A 23,417-nucleotide genomic window follows, 5' to 3' on the forward strand; every position below is an offset into this window, starting at 1 on the left:
GAATCGATATTTCCAGGTCAGGCAATTTTCTTGAAATATTTCCTAAATTTTACAGTTATTTCCAGGCCCATAAACTTATCAAAACTTGAACTCAGTTTAAAATGTTTTAATGATTTGAATAATAAAACAATGAAACTGTTTTTAATGATTTAAATAATAAAACAGTGTACCAGATACGATTTTGCATGCAGAGTATGACGTATTTCACAAATTTATTTCTATTTTCAAGTGTTAATTATTTAACTTGGTATTGTATGTGATATCTGCGTATGTGTTCTGCAGAACAACACACACGCACACATCAAATGTAAATACCGAGTCATATTAGACTTCAACGAAATGGAACGGCTGTCACGTCACATCACCGTCAGCATTACAGACCGTTAAATACCCACCGATTTTAACTTCGCAATTAGCTATGCATCTATATTTAGTGTCGACGATTGTGCTAAGGTGTTTTGCACAGATTCCAGTCGCCAAGGGACACACGAAGAAAGCAGCTACCAAGACACTATTTGGACTATACCATTACAATTTTTTGTTGTACAGATTAAGAAACACAGTGCAGACGTGACAGAGATATATATGCCATATTTTACGTGACGTCCTGCCTGTCATTTGCTATCTTGACGATATTTTGATTTTCTCTGAGTCCTTGCAAGGCGGTTTACAACATGTAAGCCAACTCTTTCGATGCCTTGAAGATTTTGACATCCTCATTAATACACAGAAATCTGTGTTTGCAAAAGCGGAGATCTCTTTTCTGGGCTGCAAGGTCTCCTGCACTGTAGTGGCACAACTGTAAGAAAAGGTTTCAGCTATTCAAAATGTGCCGCACCCTACTATATACAGAGGCCTTCGGTGATTTATTGACATGATTAACTTTAACTGTGTCTTTTACCACAAGCTGCAGGTGTGCAACACCCTGTCGATCTGCTTGTCACCAGCAAAAAACACTTCTGGCAACAGAAAAATTGAGTGATCTGTGGAAGCATCTCAAGCGTTTGAAGATTTGAAGACAGTACTGTCTAAGGCAACACTACTAACACATCCGAGGCCTAGCGCACTGGCAGGGCGTTTTGTTGATGGCAGGCAGGTAGCAGTGGGCTCTGTCTTACAGCAACAGATCCTCAGATCTTGGCAACCTGTGGCATTTTTCTCCAGGCATCTTGCCGAAGTACAAACTAAATGAAGCGCCATAGATAGAGAACTAGCTATTAAACAGTTCTGACACATTTTAGAAGGCCAATACTTTGCAGTATTTACAGACTGTTAGCTATTTATTTCTGTTTTGCAGTGGCCAACTGAACACATCAGCCTCATCAATACTGACATACAGAATCTGTGACACAATTTACAACGGATATTCGATACATAAAAGACAAAGACAATACTGTGGTTGACTGTCTTTCTAGAAACATAGTCAGCGCAACAATGGTAGATTGGGCGAAGACTGCAGATAGCCAGCTGTGAGAATCTGTCATACAAGAGTACGAGTGATATCAAAAGAACAAACACTTTCGTCACCTGAAAAGGCAGCACCAATGAGACTGATTCAGCTGAGCGACTTAAACTGGCTTTCATTAACAATTCAACATATGATTGGTTAAACAGTTCACTGGCGCTTGCACCTACACAATAACCACCAGTGGCCGTGCCTCACTCTGCTCTGCAGCCAGCAACACCCGCTCTGGGAGGCGTAACTTCTGGCCCACGCCCTGCTACACCTACAATGATACACATAGACAGATACATCAAAAGCAAGTTCCCAGATGTCCCAGGCACACCAAGCTATCGCATGGACAGGAAGCAGAAGGATGATGTTGGCCAGCTGACTGGTAATAAAACTGCACTAATTGCCCACATGTGCACTATCGGCCACTCCCTTCTTCCACCCACAATTTCTTCGAGAAAGGTGCACATCCATGTCCCCACTGCGGCAGCCTGCCATGGGCATGTGTCGGACACCTCCCCTAAAGTCCTTGGGGAGAGCAGAAGAAAGATGAAGTGCAACGTGCCGTTAGTACAAGCTGCAGCCTCTACAACTTTCTCAAGGGAGTGAAGCTACTGTAGCGACCACAAGATCGACTGAGCGACTAAGCGCAGAGCTAAGTGTTGTGTGAAGTGATAGCTTTATCTCAGTTCACTTTTGATGTTGCCTTGTAAAGTTGTATGTTACTAGTGATCTCCTCAAAGTGTATAAATCTTCAATAAATCGTTATTATGTTTTACCATACATCATTTCCACATTTGTAGTAAGGGTAACAGCACAGCTTAAAACATACAATGCCATGAAGTAGTATACAAGTATGTGAATATTAAGGGGCTATCCAAAAGTTTCTCTCTGGTAGCAATGCTGCATTGTACGCACAACGCAGCGCAATTTCGATAGAGTTTATAAGCATCATCATGTAGCTAAGGAATCAGTGTAGAATTTGTGTCTTCCTGACACATGTGTAGGAAATGTGGAAAGGTGAACTATGCCGACGTTATTACCAAATGAGTCCAGACAGGATCAACGTGCTGTTATTCTTTTATTGGCTGGCAAAGGACAAACACCAGTAAACATCCATCGAAGAATGAAGAATGATTAAGGGGCAGCATGTCTCTTGAAGTCCACCATTGTGAAATGGTGAGCCAAGTTTCATGTTGATTGCGATAACACACATTAAGCAGAAGATATGTCAACTCAAGTGAGAGACATTCGAACGCGCGCCGTGTATTCCTGATCTCCTCCCACGAAATTACTACGCCTTCGGTACCTTAAAAGAGGTCTTGAAGGGTCGACGATTCCACTTCTTCACGCAGAAAGACACATTGTGTTATCAAACGGGTATCTTCAACCTTTTGCGTTGATAGAATGATTGCCTCAATACTCATAGCCATTTTGTCCGACTGGCATACAGATTTTGGACTGTATGGCCTTCAAACCTAAACTTTTTGGTCGCCCCTTTGATTACGTATTGATTTAGGCGATTCAGTAGTTTGTGCTTGTAGTGGCGTGTCCGCCAAGGTACTCATGTAATGTATTTTGTTTGTGCCATTAAAGACTTATTCCATTCTAGAGTCAGTACATGTTCTAAACTCACTCTTTGAGAGGCTCTCGACTAAACTGCCACAATCCTCGTCATCCATATATTTTGTGAGAAGTGTGACTAACCAGGGTGTAGTAATCACTGTTGGGTGGAGTGTTGACAGGCCAGAGTTGGCGGTCTCCTACGATAAATTTGAGATCTTCTTGTACACATAGCCTGTTGAGCCTACTTGCTGTCGTTACCGTTACGTGCACGTATGGTGTCACGTTTTGCACATATGTTGGATTGTATCGACCAGTTTTAGTCCTTGAGTTAACGTTTGGACTACCTCACAGTAATTTAAGTTTTACGTCTGATCATCTCAAAGCTGAATACAATTACAATCTTCCATTATGATTACATGAGCACGTAAGTTATTCATTATTTCTCCTCTGTAAAAGTCAAACCAGGGTCCACCGGTCTATCCACAGTAACTTTGTATGTTCTTCTTTTGACCTGTGTGGGAGCCTGGTCGACATACCAACAAGTATTCTATCGAAATTAGTGGCTGATTTGGTTCTTCACTCCTAATGTTTCGATCTATTTGAACCTTCTTTCATTTTCCTACCATGGCGCATTTGTCGCCTACATTGCGACTCTCAGTACCTATTTCCGAATAGCCGGCATGTCGTGTGCCTCGCCCATCCGCTCAGAGCTGTAAAATGGTACAGCTACCCCACTGTATGTCCGTAGACAGTCAGCCAGAACACTCTCACTTTCTTACAGCGTTAAAATATTTCCGGCCTGTCCCAGCTAACCTGCAACACATAATTTCTTGCATGCAAAACCATCATTTCTTGTTCTCTGCAATAATGATGTACGCTATTGGCAGAATAGTAACGCCAGAACACCAATCTTGACTCTACAGAAGAAGTCAAGCCCAACTTGTGCACTAAGAGTCAAATATACTAATAGCATATACTGGTTTTTACAGTACTATCAGTGCTGAGAAAAAGGCCAACGAGAGTAATGACGGCTCCAGCAGCAAGCCACATCAGAAAGAGAATTGTAGAAGTGAAAGAAACTGACTGCAGTTATAGGAAGGTTAGTGTCTGCTTACTTTTCGTCAGCTTGAGGGTGAAGCTCTCAATGCAGCGAAGCAGGCTGTGTTCTACCTGCTCCTGCCTTGTGCCCCAAGCAAAATTCCACGAGAAACTACGGACAACCTTGAAGGGGGAGGGGGGGCAACCACAGCTATGAGTATTCATCTTGGGTATTAATAACCGCTTCAGCTGCATTTAATCCTTTATTACTGGATCACAACCGGTTTCGTGGCAGTGAATATGTGGCTTTTAGTGCCACGAAAACGGTCGTGGCCCAGTAATAAAGGTCTAAATACAGCTGAAGCGGTTATTAATACCATAAGAAAGTGTTGAGGAAATAAAATATAGTAGTTCAAGATACCAATTCTGAACACCACATTCTCCATTAATTGAAAAAATAACACCGAAGCAAGACATTTCACTGTTAATGGCTGTTATTAGATTATGTCCCAGCAATTCTCTGGAATTACTGCCCTTTTTCCAACAACAAGAAGTTATGCTGGAATAAACTGCTGACCATTTTATGGCTGAAATGCTTCCTTATTCAGGTTGTATACCTTGAGCTGATTTCTCTCATGCTTCTGGCTAGAGTCTCCCAACCTGAAAGCTGACGTTTAGCCAATGGTGGCGGCTGATGACTGCGTTATGGACCATTCTGTTAGAGGCCGAGATGAATGGTAGCAGCCCTCTGAAGTGTCCATCGCTACCCCATGTCGCTCACCTTGTAACATGAAAATAACACTGTCAACATTCCACCAGAATTTCCGCAGCAATTCTCTCACTAGCGCCGACCGTACGTCGCTTCCTCCAAGGCTTCCCCCACCAGTTCATTGGTTAGTTGTTTTGGCCACCCGTTTTTCTAATACATGTAAGCTTGCTTTGTTTATGAAATAATTTACACTCCATATTTACCATTTTAGATTAGTATCTACTTTTCCCCTCTTAGTCAGTATTAAAATCAAATGGCTCTGAGCACTATGGGACTTAACTGCTGAGGTCAACATTCTCCTAGAACTTAGAACTACTTAAACCTAAGTAACCTAAGGACATCAAACACATCCATGCCCGAGGCAGGATTCGAACCTGCGACCGTAGGGGTCGCGCGGTCCCAGACTGTAGCGCCTAGAACCGCCCGGCTACTTCGGCCGGCAGTCAGTATTAAGTTCAGCATTATAAGTACTCCTTAGTAACTTTAGAAACATGCTATCTAAAACTCCGTCACTATCTTTCCACCACTGACTGTCCTCTTGCTTGTTGCCAGGACCGACTTTTCCCCCCGGACTTGGTGCACGACACCACTGCAACTAAGACATCAAGTTTTGGTCCCTTGACGCCTTATTGCACATCATCACTAAAATTCTCAAAAACATTCTTTTGGCCATGAACATAAGTGTTACAAAGGCCCCTAAAATCATTCAAATTACATTGAAGCGCAAAAAAAAAAAAAAAAAAAAAAAAAAACTGGTATAGGCATGCGTATTCAAATACAGAGATACGTAAACAGTCAGAATACGGCGCTTCGGTCGGCAACGCCTGTATAAGACAAGTGTCTGGCGCAGTTGTTAGATCGGTTACTGCTGCTACAATGGCGGGTTATCGAAATTTAAGTGAGTCTGAACGTGGCGTTATAGTCGGCGCACGAGCGAAGGGACGCAGCATGTCCGAGGTAGCGTTGAAGCGGGGATTTTCCCGTACGACCATTTCACGAGTGTACCGTGAGTATCAGGAATCAGGTAAAACATCAAATCTCCGACATCGCTGCGACCGGAAAAAGATTCTGCAAGAACGGAACAAACGACTGAAGAAAATCGTTCAACGTGACAGAAGTGCAGCCCTTCTGCAAATTGCTGCAGATTTCAGTGCTGAGCCATTTACAAGTGTCAGCGTGCGAAACATTCCACGAAACATAATCGATATGGGCTTTCGGGGCCAAAGGCCCACTCGTGTACCCTTGATGACTGCATGACACAAAGCTTTACGCCTCGCCTGGGCCCGTCATCACCGACATTGGACTGTTGACTGAAAACATGTTGCCTTTCCAGGTATTTTTTCTCTATTTTCATCTTGGTCCGCGTCTCTGCTCCGTATTGTGCAAAACTCCACGTCACAGTCTCCGGTAGCTTTCCTCCTCTTCACGTCCTTGATCGCCTTCTCTACTTCCATTGTCAGTATGTTGGGCTCTTTTTCGTCTTTGTCCATAGTCTCCTCTATCTCTAATTCGATGGCTGGCGGACGTTGTTCCTTATCGTAGCACTCCTTTACGTATTATTTCCATATTTCCAGCGCCTCCGCCTGCTCAGTAACCTTTTGTTCTCTAGAGTCCTCTATTCCAAAGGGCCTTACTCCTTTATTCCCGCTCCCTCCCAGTTCCTTCGTTTTCTGGTACATGAGGTCCTACCTCTCTCTTCTCATCAGTTCCTCTATTTCTTAGCACATTTATTCTATGTACTTTTCCTTCACTTTGTCTGTTTCTCTCCTGAGTGCGTTCAGATGGTTCGAACGGCTCTGAGCACTATGGGACTTAACTTCTAAGGTCATCAGTCCCCTAGAACTTAGAACTACTTAAACCTAACTAACCTAAGGACATCACACAACACCCAGCCATCACGAGGCGGAGAAAATCCCTGACCCCGCCGGGAATCGAACCCGGGAACCCGGGCGTGGGAAGCGAGAACGTTACCGCACGACCACGAGATGCGGGCCTGAGTGCGTTGTTAAGTCTTTTGTATTCTTCTTCATTAACATTTTTACATTTTCTTCTTTCCCCCATCTTCTCCAGCGTCTCATTGGTGATCCAGGGTTTCCACGCTCTCTTTGGTTCCCTCCCAACTCCACTCATCTCTCAGTTCACCTAATTGTTGCTCCAAGGACTCTCGTACTGCCTCATTGTTCTCGCTTAGCTTTTCCAGGTCCCGTCCCTGCTTTCTTCTCTCATGTTGGATCTTCTTCAGGCTTGTACTGATGTGTGCAGCCAAAAGGTTGCATCTTTCACGCTGCCCCCAAAATCTCTGTTTCACGAGTATGTAGTCTACCTGATATCTGTTAATCTTTCCTGGACTCTTCCATGTGTACAAGTTACACTTCCTTTTCTTGAACCAAATGTTCATTACCACCAATTTACTTCGCTGAGAGAATTCCACTATCATCCCTCCTCTGCCGTTTCTTCTTCCTGACCCATATTGACCCCTAATGTTTGCTTGACTGCCTTGTCAAACCACACAGTTCCAGTCGCCCACGATTATCTTCCTCTGCCTTCAGAGTGGATGATGTCTTCTATTTCATCGTACATTTTCTCCACTTCTTCGTCATCATGGTCTGATGTTGCCCTGTACACTTGAACTATCACAAAGTCCACTGGTTCTGCAATTATTTTCACAAACATGGCACCCAACTTAAGTCACACTTTGAACTACATGATTCCCCATCGCTATTCCTATCCCACATAAAACACTGCGTAATTACCGAACACCATTTACAACTATCTGCCCACCTTACTTCACTTAAACCCATTATGTTCACTTCACATTTGTCCATTTGTCTCTTCAGATTTTCCAGTTTTCTTGCTGTTCGAAGTGTTCTTAACGTTCCGTGTCCCGATCCCAAAATTAAAATAGCCATCTCTTTTGATGACACCCGCTGAAGTACTCCCCACCTGGAGATACTAAAATAGATATCTCTTTTGGTGGCATTTCCCACGTGGAAAGCCGAACGGCATAATAGTGGCGGTGCACCGAGCAGCGTCTCACGTACGCACCTGGGTGCGCGTCTGCTAACTCGGCAATCGCTTACGGGACACCGGATATACGGCACCTCTCGTGGACATTTGTCATAGCTTTACCTCCGCAATATCTTATTCCAGGAACTGCCATTATCATTCTCTGTCTTTCGACGTTCAGGAAATATAATAATGTGGTAGTATTTACATTTCCTTTCCACATCGCTGTATCACGGCCGAAGAACCAGTCTATGATTGGTTTCGCCTATGAGTTTTTGATCTTAATCCATCTAAAGTATCATTTGCTCTGTGCATCAAGTCGATACTGATGCTCGCTGCTGTGCGGTACCAGCCTACCCAGTTCGCCAGCTGACCATCCCCTATGACGTGGACCGTGGATTGCAAAGTTGCCTCATCCGCCAGATCCGCCGTACCGACGATATTCAACCTCGTCTTCACTGCCGTTGAGGTCTTCACCGTTACCCCGGCAACGGTCCCTCATGAGGTACTATCACCTGGCCCATGTGAGACACGGTTTTTTAACGAGGTTTTACTCCTCCACCACCTCCTTTCTCATCCAGGCTTGGGATTGGCTATGGCGAAACTGATATACACTGGATGAACATTTGTACAACTTTGAATTAATGTTTATCGAATTAATTACACTACTGGCCTTAACTTTCCTACACCAAGAAGAAATGCAGATGATAAACGGATATTCATTGGACAAATATATTATACTATTACTGACATGCGATTACATTTTCACGCAATTTGGGTGCATAGATCCTGAGAAATCAGTACCCAGAACAACCACCTCTGGCCGTAATTACGACCTTGATACGCCTGGGCATTGAGTCAAACAGAGCTTGGATGGCGTGTACAGGTACAGCTGTCCATGCAGCTTCAACACGAAACCACAGTTCATCAAGAGTAGTGACTGGCGTATTCTGACGAGCCAATTGCTCGGCCGCCATTGACCAGACGTTTTCAATTGGAGAAAGATCTGGAGTATGTGCTGGCCAGGGCAGCAGTCGAACATTTTCTGTATCCAGAAACGCCCGTACAGCACCTGCAACATGCGGTCGTGCATTATCCTGCTCAAATGTAGGGTTTCGCAGGGATCGAATGAAGGGTAGAGCCACGGGCCGTAACACATCTGAAATGTGACGTCCACTGTGCAAAGTGCCGTCAATGCGAACAAGACGTGTCCGAGACATGTAACCAATGGCACCCCATACCATCACGCCGGGTGATACGCCAGTATGGCGATGACGAATACACGCTTCCAATGTGCGTTCACCGCGATGTCGCCAAACAACGGATACGACCATCATGATGCTGTAAACAGAACCTGGATTCATCCGAAAAAATGACGTTTTGCCATTCGTGCACCCAGGTTCGTCGTTGAGTACTCCATCGCAGGCGCTCCTGTCTGTGATGCAGCGTCAAGGGTAACTGCAGCCATAGTCTCCGAGCTGATAGTCCATACTGCTGCAAACGTCGTCGAACTGTTCGTGCAGATGGTTGTTGTGTTGCAAACGTCCCCATCTGTTGACTCAGGGATCGAGACGTGGCTGCACGATCCGTTACAGCCATGCGGATAAGATGCCTGTTATCTCGACTGCTAGTGATACGAGGCCGTTGGGATCCAGCACGGCGTTCCGTATTACCCTCTTGAACCCACCGATTCCACATTCTGCTAACAGTCATTGGATCTCGACCAACGCGAGCAGCAGTGTCGTGATACGATAAACCGCAATCGCGATAGGCTACAATCCGACATTTATCAAAGTCGGAAACGTGATGGTGCGCATTTGCTCTCCTTACAGGAGGCATCACAACAACGTTTCACCAGGCAACGCCGGTCAACTGCTGTTTTGTGTATGAGAAATCGGTTGGAAACTTTCCTCATGTGAGCACGTTGTAGGTGTCGCCACCGGCACCAACCTTGTGCGAATGCTCTGAAAAGCTAACCATTTGCATATCACAGCATCTTCTTCCTGTCGGTTAAATTTCGCTTCTGTAGCACGTCGTCTTCGTGGTGTAGCAATTTTAATGGCCAGTAGTGTATTATATGTTTTTAAATAGATATGGTAAATGTATATTTCTTTGTTGGTGTTGATAGTTCATTGATACAATTTATAAAAGCTTTCATGTTCATGTACAGAGTTTTGTGGATAAAGAAATTCATAAAAATGCTTAATTTCATAATAAATACTTTGCAGCTTATTTAAATTGAGTGATATTTAACAATGTATTGAAATAATTTTTTGGCTTCTGCTGACATGTGGTGTTAGGTGTGATGAGGTGAGGTGGACCTACGGCGAGGGCTCGATGGTAATCGATCTCAGGACCCTCGATGGAAGGGCGTGGCTCTAGGCGATGCATACGCTAGTGGAGGACAGGGTTGTCGAAAATTCATAGTGACGTCAGGCAGCTCATCAGCATTGTGCAGGAGAAATTTGTCCATCAACATCAGGGATGCATAATATTTAGCTTAATGTAATTGGTTCTGAAATAAATATTTGTTATTATGTTCAACTTTCTATGAAATACATTAAAAATGACTGATTGATCATGCGTATTAGACACATCCTTGTTAGACTGGGGGACTTTATTTTCATTCCTACTTCATTTGCCAGGGTTTCTTATTGTGCGCCAGCTTTAAAATCGGACCAATCAGGTCCCCTCCTCCAAACCAACCAACCATTAAATTTGATGAAGACGTGCGAATGGACTGGGTAATATGTCACAGAAGTGAAAGACAGTTACGTTGACATGTTACATCCGACACAGTTTACTGACTCATCTTACAGGAACGCTAATATTTAATCTGCCATTTCTTTCTCACTCAGCAAAATTCCTTGCGTTCCTTTCTGACGAAATGACAACTTCGGCAACCGTTGTTGCTTTGTTTATAGTTGCCATTGCTCTGCTTTGAGTTGGGGTTGGGTTGTTTGGGGAAAGAGACCAAACAGCGAGGTCATCGGTCCCATCGATTTAGGAAAGGATGGGGAAGGAAGACTGCCGTGTCCTTTCAAAGGAACCATCCTGGAATTTGTCTGAAGTGATTTAGGGAAATCACGGAAAACCTAAATCAGGATAGCCGGAAGTGGGTTTGAACCGTCGTCCTCCCGAACGCGAGGCCAGTGTGCTTATCACTGCGCCACCTCGCTCGGTGAAATTAAATGCTCATTACACATGTCTCTGAAGAGATAGTCATTAATTGTTTCATCACACTTTTTGAAATTTTTGTGGAACACATGCATACAGTTTTTTTGGAGACGACAATTAAGTGTGATGCAGCTGGTATTGTCGCACACCAAAGGGATCAACTGCCGAATTCGTTCACTGTCTCGTGTGTACATATGCTCGTGTCATAGAGTATCCCGAGTTCATCCAAAGCAGAGGCTGTCATTGGATGAATCACACGACTACGCTGCAAGCGAAGCTTGAGTAAGGTAAATGACTTACTTTCTTATGTTCAAAGATTACGTATCACGTCTTGTTAATGTCGTTCGTGATACGACCTCAACTGTCCAGTTCAATAAACAGCGGTACCGTTACTTTAGCTGGTCCCGGCGGAGGTTCGAGCCCTCCCCCGGGCATGGGTGTGTGTGTGTGTCCTTAGGATAATTTAGGTTAAGTAGTGTGTAAGCTTAGGGACTAATGGCCTTTGCAGTTAAGTCCCTTAAGATTTCACACACATTTGAACATTTTGTTACTTTACCATTGGATTCTCATCGCACATATTTAGCGTTTTATTTCACGTCCCGCATTTTCATTTCACATGGGAACGAATATTGTCTCTTCTGCCCCTACGGTTCTTTTGTGAATAGATGTATTCACATTATTTGCAAAATTCCTTGTGAACAAAATATAATTTTTGATTTTCGATCTGTATGGCCCTGTGTCTTATCTTTATGAACACTACCCTAATACTTACAGATTTGACTACTGTTCTGGTCATTAAAAATGCATGTAGTAATACTTAGGACATCATTGTTTTCATCTCACCAGTAATATATTATGACACGTCCTACCGCTAACAAAGCATGAGATGAAAAATTCAAAACATATACGAAGAGATGCAGCTGCAGGCTCAAGGAACGCCTGTACTGAGTATTACTCTGTCATGTGTTCAAATGGCTCTGAGCACTATGGGACTTAACTTCCGATGTCATCAGTCCCCTAGAACTTAGAACTACTTAAGCCTAACTAACCTACGGACATCACACACATCCATGCTCGAGGCAGGATTCGAACCTGCGACCGTAGTGGTCGAGCGGTTCCAGACTGTAGCGCCTAGAACCGCTCGGCCACCCAGGCCGGCTCTGTTATCTGTTTATCAGTTACACTATGGATGATTCACGTCTCACATTGGCATATTATTCTAACACGTTGAATCACCTACTGGTCACACGAAGAATTGTATAAGTACTATTGTTAGAACAATTATCATCATTTGAACTAATAAATGTAAATCTACACATACATATATACTGTCTGTTTTGCTGATGGCACCATGTAACACAGCGTATCATACCATATGTTACATAGAAGCTCATACGCTGTCCATATATTACGACATTATTTTATGAGTTTTCGCATGTCACTGCTTCAGTGGTAAATTCTATAGAATTTTTTAAGATTTCACTTATTAATTGGAAACTGTCTCTTGTTTAAGTAAAGAAATTAATCCTTGCTTTCATACATCTTCATACAGGCTACTAGACTGGAACCAAATAGTCTACTTATACAGGGTGTTTATTTTAATTGAAGGCACTGAAAACTACACATCAGGTCAAAAATAGTTATAATTTAATTTGTTTGTCTCGGAGGAGAAAATACGATACCACACTCGACCCACCCACCCAACCCCGGGCGTGGTTGGAGGGGGGCAACTTTTAAATTCAATGAGAACCCCCGTTTTTTATTGCAGATTACGATTCTATGACAAAATGTACATGGATTCTGTCTGGAGCATTTTCTTCGTTACACCAGAGATGGCGCTGTAATTAGAGGAAATGTGTACACAACAGTAATTTACGACATGCTACTCAATGGTCCTTCAATATCCAGTGGCACGAGGGACCCAACTGCCATGCTCCGAGGGTAGGACCGGATAATATTTCATAACTTCTAATTGAAAATCAAATTGGCAACATTGTAATGCTCCGGCATTTCAAACGGGGGACTACTCGACGCGCCACCGTGGCCATGTAATGAACTACGATGTAGTTGAATATCCTCATACACTTTCTCTATCTCTTCATCTTCAGCTTAAGACGTCGGCATATATACCTGAACTATCGTTGTCAGTGTTGGTTTGCTGAACTGTTCACAGAAACACATTCTCTGACCTACCTTCCTATTCATAACGAATCCTACTCCTGTTACACCATTTTCTGCTGCTGTTGATATTACCCTATACTAATCTGACGAGAAATTCTTGTCTTCTTTCCACTTCACTGACCCCTACTATATCTAGGTTGAGTCTTTGCGTTTCCCTTCTCAGATTTTCTAGTTTCCCTACCACGTTCAAGCTCCCGTTGATTATTCAATATTTTTCTACATGGTAACCTCCTCCTTGGCAGTCCCCTCCCGGAGATCCGAATGGGGCACTACTCCGGAATCTTTTGCCAATGGAGAGAACATCATGACACTTCTTCTGTTGCAGGCCACATGTCCTGTGGATACACGTTACGTGTCTTTAATGCAGTGGTTTCCATTGCCTGCTGAATCCTCATGCCGTTGATCATTGTTGATTCTTTCGCCATTAGGGGCAGTTTCCCACCCATAGGACAAGAGAGTGCTCTGAACCCCTGTCCGCTTCTCCGCCCTCTTTGACAAGGCCGTTGACGGAGTGTGAGGGTGACTTCTTATTCCGGAAGTCTTCGGCCGCCAATGCTGATTATTAATCAAAATGTAAGCCCCTATGGGATTCGACCCGGGACCGAAGACGTTTTGATTATGAATCAAAGACGCTACCCCTCTTTTTCATCTCATTTTGTTCTAAATTGATCGTTGAATTCGTTCAGGGCGGACTTCCGATGACATCCGTTCAGGTTCTTCGTTGAGCCATTCACTCAGTCTTTTATTACAGGGGGTACCTAACCCTCTGAACACACTGAGCTACCGTGCCGGCTGTCCTAGACCACGTGTTTCCTACTGCTGCAACATCTTGTGTAACAGGTAAGAAGGCAAAACCTGCGAGGTGCAGGGGCTAGCAGTGTATTTAACACTAAATTCTTCTAGAATCTTCATATGGAAATGATGCTCTAAGCCCCCCCTTTTCTAACTCCGACTTTTGCTGTTGCACCTGGATTAAGAAGAAACGCGAACTGACTGTAATCGGCCCTGCAAGTGGAGTAGAAAAGGGTTTGTCACCTGCAGTAATTTAATTTGATGGAAATTAATTTGATAAATAAGTTTCATTAACGTGGTGAGAAATGAAAGGGTTGCTCTACCGATCTACAGAATGGAAGTTCTGTCCAACATAACAATTTGATTTATTATGACTAAACTCAAAGTAATAAACACAACACATGAAACATTTACAATACGTCAAATTGGATACTCAAATAAATCCTGTGAAGGTGAAATTGTCGGTAAACTAGCTTGTGACGTTTATGACCAAGTGGTACGTGGAGCCAATTCCTTGCAACTCAAATCTTAAGAGAAACACCGACCCAACCCAACATTAATTGCTGTTACAGAACTCAGACAATGAACACCCAAGACAGAACCACGTAAGAAAAGATGGGAACAGGCACGCTCTGCTGAGCTCTGATTATCACAGAGCAAAATTCCCTAATCTGCCGGTGCTGCAGACATACATTACCAAGCTGTCTTCTTAACTGCAAGGACACGATCTGGCGTACCAGAAGCGATCGCTGGTTCCTTCGACGTCCAGTCGTGGTGATGATAATGTCACGAGTATAGCCTGAAACAAATTATCCAGACTAAAGACTTCCTTTCAATACAAATGCACCTCTGAGGGAGACGAAGAAGGCTCGCCACACAATCACTGACGGTACAGAGATTGATTTTAACAAGCGAAGTCACACAGTAACTCTGATACAGTCAACTTTAGCCAAAACTGCTCAAGACAGACAACATAGGCCGCTTGTACACAGAACACTCAATTGCCAACTGTACTCGGAAAGTTACGTTGAAGTCGAAACTTCAGCAACTCAGTCAAACAGGAACAATTAAATGAAAGTATATTAGACAGCCAACGGAAAGCAGGCTGTCCAGAGCAGCGAGAGCTGTCTTGTAACCTACTCTGACCGAAAGGCGAGAACCGACACCTTCAAGAGCACCCGCACAAGCCGAACACAGAACATTCCCGCCCCCACGACAGTGGCCGTGGTTAAACGTTCCAATCACCAATTCGAAAACCGGCGGAAAATTCCACTCTATTGCTGACGCACTACTATGCCACCAATGGAGATACTTGGCGCCAATTTCTGCGCCGATTTTGCTACGTCACGGAGCTATCCCCTGAGCAAGCCAATCACAGACATGATTTTGCAGAAAACGTGGGAATTTGCCCGCCGAGACTGCCTGGGAACACAAGTCATTCCAACGCCTCGCTGGTAGCCCGCCACAAAGTGTTTTCACTAAGTTTCTGCGAAGTAACGGAGTCTCTAGCCCAGCCACTCCGTCAGGCCTCTGTGGGCATGTCACCCCCGCTCTTATGACAATGTCAGCGTCTGGAAAGCATCCACCCGACTCCCTCACCACTGTCGGCTTAACCCTTTCAAGATCAGCAGAATCCGCCTGTCACCGGACCACCCGGGTGACGAGAGACGCTGTGTGGGAAGTCCGCGTGTGAAGGAATAGCAACTTTTCACCGCATGCATTTAGAGAGGAAAATCGAATTACTCAGAGTAAGATAGAAATATGAGAGGGGGCTCATGCCACCTCTCAAACCCTCTAGCAATAATCAGGGGAGCGCTGGCGGGGGCCTGCCGAGGAGCCAGTTGAGTTCGACGGAGCCTTCGCAGTGGTGTGTGTGGTAGGCCATCGACGTGTTGTCGTCTTTGAGAGTTGCTACAAGTGGTTTGGTTTTTTGGTTGATAGTCTTGAAGAACTGCGTAGTTAGAGATCGCTGACTGCCTTATTTAGCTTCCAGCCATTGAAGTTTGTGAGTTCAATGAACTTATGTTTTTCTGTTGGCGTTAGATGTTGTTCTAATAATTTGTTACTCTTGGTGATATGTTGTTGTGCTTGTGTATTTTTCCTTGAGAGGAATTCGTTTGTTATTTGTTAATCTGTGGTTTGCATTAGTATAGTTGTTATTTAAATATTTATATAGTTTTAAGTGCTGCACCGATTATCCTGGTACATATCAAGTGTGGTGTGCTGATGATACGTCATCATCATTTTACCATGTACGAGTCCATCTTGGTGTTAGAAATATTCATGAAAAGCGGGTTCAATTCCTGTATAAGTACATCCATTGAAGGGGTTTGCCTTTGGTCGCAAGTATTTTCTTAAATAGCATGTTAGTAAACATTAATGGGGTAACATTTCACTGTGTTATATTGCAGCACACGCAGAGTTGAGTGGGCTTAGTTCAACAAATTTTTCTAATACATCACTAGGTTCAGCTGCTCATATTTTTTTTTTTTTTTCACTAAGTTGGAGTAATTATTTGTGCTTCAGTGGCTTTCCAGTTAGTTTTATCTGTAGATCTCTAGTTTTTGAAGTTGTTAAGCAAGACAGTCACTGGTGTACCCAGCTATAGATGACGTATGTAGTAGTGTTAGTATTGTTGCGCTTGCTTTTCGCTTTTTAACATAGCAGTGGTTGCGCACTTCATGTTTAAGGCCTTAAGACAATTCTAAATTGAGGTGGAGCTAATGCCTGATACGTCAGGTGATGGTTAAAGCGGGTCACTTGCTGTATGTAGTTCTTGGTCTCCATATGAGGTTATACTTCAGCGTATTTGAAGTTGACCAGGGATGCATTTCTAAGTACGTGGTGAAACACATATGATCTCAAGTTTTCCAGAACGGTAAAGGGTGAATGACTTATTTGGTATAGTTGATTGTTGGTTCTGGCCGCAGGCCGGAGTGGCCGAGTGGTTCTAGGCGCTACGTTCTGGAACCGCGCGACCGCTACGGTCGCAGGTTCGAATCCTGCCTCGAGCATGGATGTGTGTGATGTCCTTAGGTTAGTTAGGTTTACGTAGTTCTAAGTTCTAGGGGACTGATGACCTCAGATGTTAAGTCCTATAGTGCTCAGAGCCATTTTTTTTGGTTCTGGTCCCTGACTTGGGTGTTGGTTGGTTGGTTGGTTTTCGGGGAAGGAGACCAGACATCGAGGTCATCGGTCTCATCGGATTAGGGAAGGATGGGGAAGGAATTCGGCCGTGCTCTTTCAGAGGAACCATCCCGGCATTTGCCTGGAGTGATTTAGGGAAATCACGGAAAACCTAAATCAGGATGGCCGGACGCGGGATTGAACCGTCGTCCTCCCGAATGCACTTGGGTGTTTCAATGAGAGATCCTTTAAGTGATGAACCCCAGCCTTCGACTCTAGTATTGCTCGTGGGGTCGAGCAGAGGTTTCATTTTTTTGCGACTCTAAAACATCTTCATTTCCTCAATTTATGGACAATAATTTCGGCGACTGTACTCTTTTTCATTCTTCTGTTTTTACTATTATTTATTTAAAATCCACCCAGCTACTGCTTCCTTCTCTTTAACTTGTAAACAACCGATCTCACAGTTAGTTTGTGCTTTGTACTGAGCATCCAGTTCTTTCCTAACGTAACATTCATATTCAACAGAGGGATGACTAAAAATTCACGCAAAAAACTCAGTTCTCCTAGTCCAAACTCCAGCAATATCTGTTCATAATGGGCTTACTCAATTTTCCTGTCACCCCCGTGACGATGATATTGATTACCAGCATTTCTGTTAAGTTTGCTTGGTCTTTCAAAATTTCATAGAGAGGTCCTGAATATTTGATATTTCACTAGCTGAGTCGACTAACTCATGGTCTGCTTTGCTGTATACCTTTATATTAATTACGGGTTGACATATATTCAGCTCTTCCTCCATAATTTCCTCTTCTAGTAGACCATTTTCTAGCATCTCATATCGATTACTTTCATTTATCTCTGCACTAGGGACATTTCCTCATGATTCCTTTGTACGACTTGATCTCTCAGTACTCTTGTTTGTTTGATAATTTCCAAACCCCTCCAATTTTTCCCTCTCATGGTGTCAACCAACGGTTACTTCAAGGACAGCTCCGAGCCAGACGCAACTGATCGAAAACCACCGCCTCTTGCAACTTCAGTGGAATCAAGCGAGAGTTCATTGGAGGGTGGAGCGGAGGTCTGTTGTGTTTTCGAATGAAAGTCAGCTCTGCCTCGGTGCCAGTGATGGTCGTGTGGTGGTGGGAAGGAGGCCAGGCGCGACCAACTTGTCGGCGGCCTAGACACATTGGGCCTACATCTGGAGCTGTGGTCTGGGGTGCGATTTCGTATGACAGCAGGAGCACTCTCGTTGTTATCGCACGCACCCTGACAGCATATTTGTACGTCAATCTGGTGATTCTATCCATTGTGCTGCCATTCATGAACAGCTTTCCACATACCGCTGTTGTGTGTCAACATGCTCTACAGTGTGTCGACATGGTGCCTTGGCCTGATCGATCAGCAGATCTTTCTCCAATCAATCTCGTGTGGGACATCATCCGACGAACCTCAGGTCATCCACAAGCAGCATTGACCGTCCCTGTACTGACCGACCAAGTGGAACAGGCATGGAACGCCATCCCACAAACTAACATCCGGCACCTGTATGACATAATGCATGCACGTTTGCATTCTTGCATTCAACATGTTGTCTTTTACACCGGTTATTAATATGTCACCATTTCACATTTGCAATGGATTTTCTCGCGCTTACATGAACCTGTGATCTTGCAGCGTAGATCGCTTAAATATGTTGCGTAGACAAATGTATTCCCGAAATTTCATTACTCTACGTTAATTATTTCTTGGTGTTGGGATTTTTTAATCTGCTCCTTCTCTTTATCAGTACACATTGGCTGTAAACGTTATTATGCCGCTGGTGGATTTCTGCCCCAGTTGAGCTCCTTACCGATGAATTGTTTTCCGCATTGTATTCTCTACCACCTCAGTCATATCCTCGATTTCTTTATCCTCTCATTTCTGTACAACACCCTCTAGTCATCTAAACTGATCTTATTCCAAACTCATTGTCCTGTCTCCAGTCTCTATCTCTCGCTCCTTCCCAATAATGCCGGTTTTGTTCCTTACTATACCACGTATCTACCCCGTTTACTCGACTCAAAAACGGATCAAAGTCAATGTATGTTACACTAACGTGTTTTTGCATTTTCCTTGGTAACCTTTGGTGTATGGACCAAATTAAATCTTCCTCATACATCGGTGGGTCAATGAGATCCAAAATGCTAGTCAATCTAACACAATATTCCTTCGTGGAATCGCGAGAATTTCGTTGCTTTCTTTTTCGATCTTTCGACAAGTATTTAGGTTTAAACAGCTTAACTTACTCTTTGAAAGTATCGCATCCTTCCAGTGCTTTAACTGCCCAACCTCGAGCACCTCCAGCAAGACTCTGCTCAAACAGGCGAATTTTTTCCGATTCTGTATAATTACTTAGTACCCAACGCCTACATTTCTGTATGAATACCACTGGATTACGTTACCTTTAGGATCAAACTTCCCGTCGTTATTACCAACCCCATGATACCGATTTATGATATACAGCATATGACTCGTTCCCTTATTAGGAGAGAGTGTTGCACCTTGGTACACTTTTCAAACTTTCGCCTCTAGTCAGCCCCGAATAGAATTTTAATATATTTTCTTATTCCAGATTTACATGATGGAATTCCCTTTTTAGATGTTATGGTCTTTTCTGAAGTTACAAAAATTGTCTTGGAAAGTTAAGGTTTTTCCAAATGTGAAAACAGATTCTTAGGTACAACATGGTAATGTAAAAGGAACAAATATTCGATTCTAATTCAAATGCGTTCCAACTGAGGAAATTGACTGATGTACATTAGATTCCTCTCATATGTTTCTGCCTTTGTTGACTGTTCATTTACTAATGCCTTTCGCTGCTAATTTGCGAGTGTTATCAGGCTCTCGAAGGAAGAATGTCATTGTATTCTTTAGGTTTTCACGATAAAGAAAGAATGATGGGAGCCCTTACTCCTTTCGCGAGCCAGCTAATAAGGAAATTCATTCGGAAAACAGATAAGAAAGATAAATAATTAATTAGGGGACAGAAAGATGCTGGAGTATGTCCCACTATTCCGAGTGACACTTACCCCTACTGTAATGAAAAGTTGTGTAATTTCCGCCAGTTTTTTCAACGTAAGTGTAAGTAGAGTAGAATTAACTGCAATCAGCCTAGTAGAAGTGCTAATAACGATGCCGCAGCGGAACACCGGTTCCCGTCAGATTACCGAAGTTAGGCGCTGTTGGGCTTGGCTAACACTTGTACGGGTCACTATGCGGGTTTGCCGAGTGCTGTTGTTAAGCGGGCTACACTCAGCCCTTATGAGATCAATTGAGGAGCCACTTGAGTCAGAAGTGGTGGCTCCAGTCACGAAAACTAATAATGGCCGGGAGAGCGGTGTGCTGACCACATGCCCCTCCATAACCGCATCCAGTGACTTCCATCGGCTGAGGATGACACATTGGCGGTCGGTACCGTGTGGCCTTCCGCGGTTTCTTCGGACGGAGCTTAATCTAGTTTCAGTAGCTAGATCCCTTTTCAGCCCCATTTATATATCTAATTCGATGGTAATCTAAACATGGCAAGGAATAAACAGATCAGATTTTATTAAAATAATAGTATTTTCGTCTGGAGTAATGCTTCGCCTGATAAGATTCTCACTGGAGACGTGTGTCTCCTGGGCAGAACGGCCTGTGTGTTCCTCAGACAGTGGTGACTCCCTTCACATAGTGTATACAGGCAACACTGAGTCGGACGGTTGCTCGCGCACTCTTTTCAGGGATGGCAGTAGTCCGTCACGATAAAATGAGCTAGAGAAGACAGCCTTGTGATTGACGCTGGGATACCTCCCACGTCTGCCTCGGTGGTGGTTGCCTCTGACCCATGAATATGCGCGCTCTTCTTCTTGACGCAGTTAAGATGTTTCGAAAATATTCCGAATGGAACTGGAAGTCGCGAGCATTTCCTCTTATCTCGTAGGCTAAAGACAAGACTAGAGCTCCGATTGATGGCTAGTATATTGCGAAGGACTTCTCTGGCACTCATCAGAAGAGAGGATGGGATTATTTTCCCTTCTCTGATAGGTCAAAAAATAACCATGAGCCCTGGTTGGCTGATGCGGGTTTTGGCGGTCGTCATTTTGGGGAGACTCCAGAATTAGAGAGCCGAAAAGTTCAGAAAGTGTTCAGGAACCGATTTTGATGGAGAAGACATTCGAGGTCGGAGGCTGCAGAGGTATAAATTAAGAAACTGAGGCTGGTGAAGAGTGGATAGAGGCTCCGTCGTTGACAACATGCAGACTGATAAGAGACGCAGAGTTTTTCGTGGTGATGGGGATCCGATTCCGGTGCTGTGTAGGCTGGTAAGTGTTCTCGCTTCAGTGTTTGAATTTAACCGAGATTGGCACTGTGTGAATTTTAGGAACGTCACGATAAAAACAGATGTGTGTTCCATTGTAAATGACCTTCTTCTGTTTACAAGGGACAAGATGGTGCACGACCGACGAAGTTAAGTGTTAACTGTCAACATGTTACATAAACAGCTCTAAAATACACACATCAAAAAAAGTTTTGCATTACCCAGTTCCCAGAACTCCTGAAGATAGACGTTGACTGTGGATATTGTATCACAGACACAGACCCTTTAAATGTTCAGAGATGTCACTAAACCCGTCCAAAGATGTAAACAACCAAGCATGAGCAGCGCCTATTAGGCGGAGGGGTCCGACAGCCGATCAGTTCCAGTCATTCCACCAGGAAGGAGGTACACGGCTCGTGTTGTCTGTAGTTCAATCATGCCAATATCGCGGTTTGATGGCATCCGCGTTGTTATTTTGTGCCAAGAAGGGCTCTCAACAAGGGAAGTGTCCATGCGTCTCGGAGTGAACCAAAGCGACGTTGTTCGGATATGGAGGAGATACAGAGAGACAGGAGCTGTCGATGACATGTCTCGCTCAGGCTGTCCAAGAGCTACTACTGTAGTGGATGACCGCTACCTACGGATTATGTCACGGAGGAACCCTGACAGCAACGCCACCATGTTTAATAATGTTTTCGTGCAGCCACAGGACGTCGTGTTACGACTCAAACTGTGCACAATAGGCCGCATGACGCGCAACTTCACTCCCGACGTCCATGGCGAGGTCCATCTTTGCAACCACGACCCCATGCAGCGCGGTACAGATGGGCCAGACAACATGCCGAATGGTCCGCTCAGGAATGGCATCACGTTCTCTTCACCGATGTGTGTCACATATGCCATCAACCAGACAATCGTCGGAGATGTGTTTGGAGGCAACCTGGTCGGGCTGAACGCCTCAGACACACTGTCCAGGGAGTACAGCAAGGTGGAGGTTCCTTGCTATTTTTTTTGGGGGGGGGGGGGGGCATTCTGTGGGGCCGACGTACGCCTCTGGTGGTCATGGTAGGCACCGTAACGGCTATACGATACGTGAATGCCATCCTCAGACCGATAGTGCGTCCATATCGGCAGCATATTGGCGAGGCATTCGTCTTCATGGACGACAATTCGCACCCCCATCGTGCACATCTTGTGAATGAGCTCCTTCAGAATAACGACATCGCTCGACTAGAGTGGCCAGCATGTTCTTCAGACGTGAACCCTATCGGACATGCCTGGGATAGATCGAAAAGGGCTGTTTATGGACGACGTGACCCATCAACCACTCTGAGGGATCTACGCCGAATGGCCGTTGACGAGTGGGACAATCTGGACCAACAGCGCCTTGATGAGATTGTGGATAGTATGCCACGACGAATACAGGCATGTATCAATGCAAGAGGACGTGTTACTGGGTGTTAGAAGTACCGGTGTGTACAGCAATCTAGACCACCACCTCTGAAGGTCTCGCTGTATGGTGGTACAACATGCAATGTGTGATTTTCACGATCAATAAAAAGGGCGGAAATGATGTTTAAGTTGATCTCTATTTCAGTTTTCTGTACAGGTTCCGGAACTCTCGGAACCGAGGTGATGCAAAACGTTTTTTGATGTGTGTATATAGCATTTTACTGATCTGGGCCTGAAGGCTTAACAATATATTTCAACTACATTTAATATCCTGTATTACGTAACACTTAAATGCGCACAACGCGAAATTTTTACAATTACTGCGCAAAACACAACCATACGACTAATAACAACAAAAACTGTAGAAAGTGGCGGAAACTGACGTAGTGACGTTTATGTGACACTAGAAGCAAAAGGCTGTTTACAACTTGTGCAGAAACCAGATGGCAGTTTGAAGAGTCGAGAGACACGAAAGGGAAGCAGTGGTTGAGAAGGGGGCGAGACATGGTTGTAGCCTA

This window comes from Schistocerca americana, chromosome X (genome assembly GCF_021461395.2).
Source record: "Schistocerca americana isolate TAMUIC-IGC-003095 chromosome X, iqSchAmer2.1, whole genome shotgun sequence".
Taxonomy (NCBI): domain Eukaryota; kingdom Metazoa; phylum Arthropoda; class Insecta; order Orthoptera; family Acrididae; genus Schistocerca; species Schistocerca americana.